We start from the raw sequence: 7,691 nt of genomic DNA, 5'->3' as shown, positions 1-7,691 counted from the left end.
AAAATCCTGAAAGAAGTCGGAGTAGAACAGTGCATCACCTGCAGGGGAATAGCAATTCATCAGCTCCATGGAGGCCGGAGAAGAGTGGTAGGATGGTGTTTTCACAGTGCTGAGAGAAGAGAATGGTTAACTTTGAATTCCACATCCTGGAAATATCTGTCCTTCAGGAAGGAAAGCAAGATAAAGTCATTCTCACATGAAGAAAATTTAGGAGAACTTGTTGCAAGGAGAACAGTATCATAAGAAATGCTAATGTAAGTTTTTAAGCTAAAAGGCAGCAACACCAGAGGGAAACCTGAGTCTTCAGGAATGAAGGAAGATCAATAGGAATGATAACTATTTTCCCCTCTATTTGTGTATGACCACTGCAAAGAATAACCACAATATTTCCAAAGGGATTTTTCAGCCTGTGTAGATATAGTATATATGACAACTACACTGTAAAGGTCAGATGAGGAGGTCAGGTTCAGATATTATGTAACCACAATATTTCCGAAGGGATTTTTCAGCCTGTGTGGATACAGTACGTATGACAACTACATTGTAAAGGTCAGGTGAGGAGGTCAGAGTTCAGAGTTCCCTGCACATTTCACTTTGTGTGATGTTACAGCTGCCCCAGGTAGGACACAAGGGTTGGGTATGTGTGCTGCAGTCTCCAGCAAAACCACTGTACACACAATAAACAAACAAAAGTTATAGACAAAAAGGCAAAGATGAATAAAAATAGGATACCAAAACTTGTTCAAATAATCCAAAAGAAGGCAAGAAATAAAAAGGGGGGTGGTGTTAAGAGAACCACAACATCGTCAACATCAAAAACAAAACCAAGGAGGCAGACAGAAAACAATAAAAAATGGAAGATGTAAATCCAGCCATAGCTACAGTTACATCACATGTAAATGTTGTCAGTGCTCCATTAAAAGGCAAAGCTTGACAGAGTGTGCATAAAAAAGCAGGACTCACAATATACTGCCTCTAAGAAATAACACTTTAGGTCTGTAGATCTTACTGTTGCAGCCGGCGTCGCCATGGTTTCGTCCGCGCAACTCCCGCCCGAGATCCAGCTGGCGCAGCGGCTGGCTGGCAACCAGCAGGTTACCCGGACCCGGCGGTGAGGAAACTCCGGGAGTACATCATGGCCAGGACTCAGCACGCCGCAGGTGGCTTCAGTCGTGATGAGCTGCTGAAGGTGTGGAAAGGACTGTTTTATTGCATGTGTATGCAGGACAAGCCGCTCCTCCAGGAAGAACTAGGAAGGACTATTTTCCAGCTCATCCATGCTTTTCAGACTACAGAGGCTGCACTTGTTCCTTCAGGCATTCTGGCAGACCATGAACCTCGAGTGGACGGGCATAGACAGACTGCACCTGGACAAGTTCTACCTGCTCATGCGGATGGTCCTGAGTGAGTCCTTCAAGGCTGTGAAGATGCATGGACGGGAAGAAAGACAGAGAAGCTGCTGGAGCTTCTGATGACCGAGATCCTGCACCCCAACAGCCAAGCCCCCCACGGGGTGAAGAGCCATTTCATTGAGATCTTTTTGGAGGAGCTGAGCAAAGTGGGCGCTGAAGAGCTTACAGCAGACCAGAATCTCAAGTTCATCAAGCCCTTCTGCAGAATTGCTGCTCAGACTAAGGATTCTCTGGTCCTGCACAGTGTCACCCAAGGCATTTTTGAAACCATAGTGGAGCAGGCCCCATTTGCCATTGAGGACCTGATGAAGGAGCTGGAAGCACAAAGCGAGGAGGAAGAGGAGGCAGTGTCGGATGGTGGTGAGGTCTCGGAGGGCGGTTCCATTGGTAGAGCTGAGCCTGAGGTGGGCCAGGAGTATGGGGGAGACGATGGGGACGCCCCGTCCTCCAGTTTGACGACGAGGCAGCTGTAAACAAACTCTTCGAGTTGGCCAGTCGGCAGAGCACCCCTTCTCAGAACAGGAAGCGTCTCTACAAAGTGATCCGAAAGTTGCAGGACCTGGCAGGAGGCATCTTCCCTGAGGACGAGACACCGGAATTGGCCTGCAAAAGGCTGCTGGAGGGCAGGCAGCAGAGGAAGGCCAAGAAGCGCCTGCCTAAATCTCAGCTGCGAAACAGGAAAGGGACAGGTGAAAAGGAAGACTCAAGCCCAGACCTGAACTTGGGAATTGATCATGCCCTGCCCCAAGAGCAGCCTAGAGGCCGTGGCAGGAGAGGGGCTGGCAAGAGAAAGAGACAGCCTCAGAGGCCATCTGGGGCCAGCACAGGGGGAGCCAACAAGCAGGAGCCAGAGAAGAAAAAGAAACGGAGGCTGTAGAGCAGGAAGTGATGCGCGTGGCCCAGGCTGGCAAGGTGTAGAGAGAGGGCCAGGGAGACTGGGCCTGAGTGTGGACTCTGTGTGGGAAGGTGGCAGGGGGCCGGGCTGGAGAAAGCACACCCTTCACTCAGTGCTGGTGTCCTAAAAAATGGTCCTTTCACCAGAAAGCCATTGCCTGTAGCAGTGGTGACTTTGGGGGACAAGGTCAGACTCTGAGGACTTAAACTGCACCTGTATCAGGGAGTGGTCCCCTGTACCATGGGGTAGCTGTTCAATAAAGTGCGGCACATCCTCATCAGAAAAAAAAAAAAAAGAAAAAAAGAAATAACACTTTAAATATAAACACACAAAAAGGACACAAATAAATAAATGGTAAAAGGTAGACCATACAAGCAGTAAGAATGAGAAGATTGGATTAACTATTTTATTATGAGACAAAATGGACTTCAAAACAAAGGGTATTTCTAGAGACAAAGGGGGTGCTTCATAAATGATAAAAGGTCATTTCATTAGGAAGACACTTCAATTGTATATGTATATGCATATAATAAGAGAGACTCAAAATACAAATGCAGTAAAGGTTAACCAAATTATAGAGAGAAATAGTAATTCCACAATTGTGATAGATTTTAATTACCCTTCCCAGCATTTGCTAGAAGAACTAGACAAAAAGATCAGTAAAGATATATCTAATAGATAATTTTAAGAACACTATTAATCTCCTACATTTTTAGAATTCTACATCCAGGATAATACATTTTTATTTCAAGTATACATAACATTTATCAAGATGAAGTAATAATGGTCAAAACAGGTACACTAAGCCATAAAATAAATTTCAAAACTTAAAAGGAGCAAAATCGCACAAAGTATATTCTCTGACCACAATGCAATTAAATTAGAAATCAGTTAACAAGATACTTAGGAAGACTTCAAGTATCATGAGTTCCATAGTATATTTATATATTTTTATTTCAATATATTAAGGGGGTATAAGTATTTTTTGGTTATATGGATAAATTGTATAGTGGTAAAGTCAGGGATTTTAATGCATCCATCACTCAAATAGAATATACTTCACCTGATAAGTAACTTTCTATCCCTCACCCTTCTCCCAACCTCCTCCCCTCTGAATCTGCAAAGTCTCTTGTACAACTCCATGTGACTATGTACACCTAATTCCTCCCCCACTTATAAGTGAGTGAGTACATGTTGTATTTATTTTTCCTTTTCTGAGGTACTTTACTTAGAATTATGTCTTCCAGGTTCATCCATGTTGCTACAAAATACACTATTTCATTATTTTTTATGGTTGAATAGTATACTCTAAGGTATATATATTCATATATACAACTTTTTTTTTTGAGATAGAGTCTGACTCTGTCACCCTGGGTAGAGTGCTGTGGCATCACAGCTCACAGCAACCTCAAAGTCTTGGGCTCAAGAGATCCTCTTGCCTTAGTCTCTCAAGTAGCTGGGACTGCAGGTGCCCACCAGAATGTCTGGGTAATTTTTCTATTTTAATAGAGATGGGGTCTCACTCTTTCTCAGGCTGGTATCAAACTCCTGGGCTCAAGCAATCCACCTGTCTCTCAAAGTGCCAGAATTACAGATGTGAGCCATCATGCCTGGCTCCATAACACATTTTCTTTATCCACTCTTCAGCTGATGGGCTCTTAGGTTGATTCCACATCTTTGCCATTGTGCTGTGCTGTAATAAACATATAAATGCATGTATCTCTTTGATATAATGACTTCTTTTGCTTTGGGTAAATACCCAGTAGTGGTGAGGCATGAGAGTGAAAACAGAGCTAAAGATCTGTCCCAGCCACCCTGTATTACCCAGGCTGCAGATGTCTCTGCTGTCTGTATGCCCCTCCCTTGACATGTGCTAGGCCTGGACTGTAACCTTGTAACTTTCTTAGGTTTCTGTTGCCTTTGAGGGCAGGTAGCCCTACAGGTCTCAAGGGCGTGGGCGAATCTGACCTTCTCCTTGGGTCCCGGGACCTTCAGGTCTGTCACGTCTCTCACAGTTTTATGACCCTCACGTGTACTCTAGCCCTGAAAAGTGGATAAAAGAGAGGCAGGAGATTCAGGCGGGGGCCTCGGTTTTTGAGACACGAGTCTGCCAAGTTCTCCCAGCTGGAGAAATAAAGCCGCTTCCTCTGACCAACTGGTGCCTGGAGTCCTCTGTCTGCGTCGGTTTCCTGCTACAGTGGGACTGCTAGATTGCAGCGTCTTTTTGTCCTTTGAGGAATCTGCACTGTTGTTCATTAGGTAATACTAAGCGTTTCGTTTTCACCATGTCCTCACCATCTTCAATTGTTTTTTGAGTTTTTAATGATGGCCATCTTTCATGAGCCTGTGCGGAGAAGGGGAACGAACCAGAGTGGAAGCAGTGGGGATTGAGGAAATAAAATAGAAGACAGGGGAATGAAAGATGGGATTGGAGGTCTGACTCAGCTGATGACTGCAGCCAGCCCCCAAACACAAAATCAGCTTTATTTAATAGTATCTTGGCAGGGTTGTTTACAGGGAAGTAGCATAGACAAAAAGCATATTTTGGGTCTTAGAATATGATTGGAAAGTGTAAATAACTTTATCAAAAACAAATCATCCTGTTAATGGTTTCTACTTAACTTCGTTAACATGTTAACAAGTAAAAGGAAAGATCACAAGGATTTCTGCATAGTTCCTAAAGATTAACTAGACCGGTTTTCCTTAACCTTCCTAATGCTTCCACCCTTTAATATAGTTCCTGTAGGGTGATGCCTGTGGCTCAGTAGGTAGGGCGCTGGTCACATATACTGAAGGTGGTGGGTTTGAGACTGGCCCTGGCCAAACTGCAACAGGAAAATAGCTAGGCGTTGTGGTGGGCACCTGTAGTCCCAGCTGCTCAGGAGGCTGAGGTAGGAGAATCGCCTAGGCCCAGGAGTTGGAGGTTGTGCTATGGCACTCTACCGAGGGTGATAGAGAGACTGTCTCTACCAAAAAAAAAAAAAAAAAAAAAAAAAAATATATATATATATATATACACACACACACACAATATACATGTATAGTTCCTGTGGGTTGTGACCTACTGGTTGAGAACCACTGAACTAGATAAATTAAGAGTTAGTGACTTCTGGCAGAGGGAGCATGAAGAAAGGAATGTGGATTGTTTTGGGAAAGGAGAAGCAGTTGGGGTGTTCATTTAGGGTGACCAGATGTCCCACTTTGGCGGGACAGTCCCACTTTTTAACAATTTGTCCTGCATCCTGCATTGTTTTAAAAAAGTCCCGATTTTTGGAAAGAATGCATGAATGGGTGGGAGAACAGGAAGGGAATATATGGTTTTCGACTGCCATGTGGCTAATTCGCCAGAATATGAGTTTTATATTATTTTTGTTAATTTTATAATGTTAAACTGTAGTAATAACAAATAATTGTTGAGAAGTGATTATCGAGACCTGCTTATCAAAGTTTGCATTGTTGTCAGGCCCTGCCCTGCCCTGTCCCCTGCCCTGCCCCCACCTCGTCCCTGCCCCACCCCCCGTCCCACTTTACAAATGTTAAAATCTGGTCACCCTAGGTTTATTCTCTGAATGCTCCCCAGGCTGTGGGGGTACTGCTGCCTCAGGGTCCTCTCTCCACAGCCATTTAATAAAGATGGTATGTCATAGTGTTTTGATTTGTATTTCCCTGATAATTACTGATGTTGAGCACTTTCAAGTATGTTTGTGGCCATTTGTATATTTTTTTTCAAAAATGTCTGTTCATGGCTTTTGCCCACTTTTTTTATGGGGTTGTATTTTTTTTTTCAGATATGTTTGAGTTCCTGAATAACGTATTTCTAAATATTTCATAAATCAAAGATAAAATCACAAGATAAATCAGAAAGTATTTTAACTGAATGATAATGTAAATACACAAATTTTGTGAAGAGCGAGCTTAGGGTAAGAACTATGACTTTATATACTATGTTAGCAAGAAGAAATATTTAACATCAATGCCTAAAGTCCCATCCTAAGAAACTAAAAAAAGAAGAGCAAAGTAACTGTGAAGTAGTAAAAGGAAATCAGTAACAAAAAGTGGAGATCAATAAAGTAGAAAACAGACAAGCAAGAGAAAAAATCAAGAAAGCCAAATGTTAGAGTTCTGAAAAGGTGAATGATGAACCCTAAATCTCTAGCTAAATTGGTCAAGAGCAAAAGAGAGAGGAGAAAAATTGCCAATATCAACAGTTAACAGGGACTCTAATCAGATTCTGTAGACAAAACAGGATAATAAGAGAACAGTATGGACAACTTTAGTTATCAAGTTATACAACTTGAATGAAATGGATATTACCTGAGCACTACAACTTACCAAAATCAATGCAAGATGAAATAAAAAAGTCTTAACAAACACAAATGTAACTTAGTTGTATGTACCATATTAAGCCATATTTTTAAAAAAAGAAAAAAATCAGAAACTCAACAAAAAAATTTATTTTGTTATTTTAAAAAAATTACTGAAAAAAATGTAGAGATTCTGGACATCTTTTGTTAGATTTATTCCTAGGTATTTTATGGCATTGTGCTACTGTGAATGTAATTGTTTTTTAAATTTCATTTTTCAATTGATTGCAGCTAACATGTATGAACTAAATTGCATTATACAAATTAACCATGTGTCTTACAAAGTTGCTAAATTCATGTACTAGTTTTAGTATTTTATAGATTTCCTGAGATTTTCTATATTATGATAGAAATTTTTCTTTTTACAATTTTTATTTAAAAGTTTCAAAATAATCTAAAATTTATTTTTCTTAGAGCAATGTCTGGGATCCTGAGAACAATACTGAGTAAACATGATGAAAATGGGGATCCTTGCCTTATTTCTGATCTCAGGGACAATAATTTAATTTTTTATTCTGTAGTGTGATATAAGCATTAGGTTTTCATAGCTGTTCTTTGTTGAGTTAGGAATTTCCCTCTTGTTTCTAGTTAGCTGAGATTTTATCATACCTAAGTATTAAACTCCCTTTCAATCTCTTTTCTGCATCTGTTAAAATGATCATGCTTTTTCTCCTTTATTCTGTTAATATGGTGAATTGCATTGGTTGATATTTAAACATTGAATCAATCTGGTATTTCTGAAATAAGCTTTGGTCATTATGTACAATTTTGTTCACCATAGCCTAATTTTGCAAATATGTCCAAGACCTCTACACTGAAAACCACAAAGTGCTGCTGGGAGAAATTAAAAACCTAAATAAACAGACATACAATGTTTATGGACTGAAAGATTCAATATTTTTACTAGGCCATGCTCTTCAAATTTATCTATATATTCAATACTACCTCAATCAAAATTACTACAGTTGTCTTTTGGGAGGGAGGGAAGCAGAAATTGACAAATTGATTATAAAATTTATA

At 40.8% G+C, this 7,691-nt stretch overlaps 1 pseudogene; it reads left to right on the top strand.

The window, feature by feature from the left end:
- The first annotated feature begins 1,028 nt into the window (after window positions 1-1,028).
- Window positions 1,029-2,357, top strand: LOC100959388 (annotated as a pseudogene).
- The last annotated feature ends 5,334 nt before the right edge of the window (window positions 2,358-7,691 follow it).

This window comes from Otolemur garnettii, unplaced genomic scaffold (genome assembly GCF_000181295.1).
Source record: "Otolemur garnettii isolate 467f Iridium unplaced genomic scaffold, OtoGar3 scaffold00182, whole genome shotgun sequence".
Taxonomy (NCBI): Eukaryota; Metazoa; Chordata; class Mammalia; order Primates; family Galagidae; genus Otolemur; species Otolemur garnettii.
This window is presented reverse-complemented; position numbering and strand designations above follow the sequence as displayed.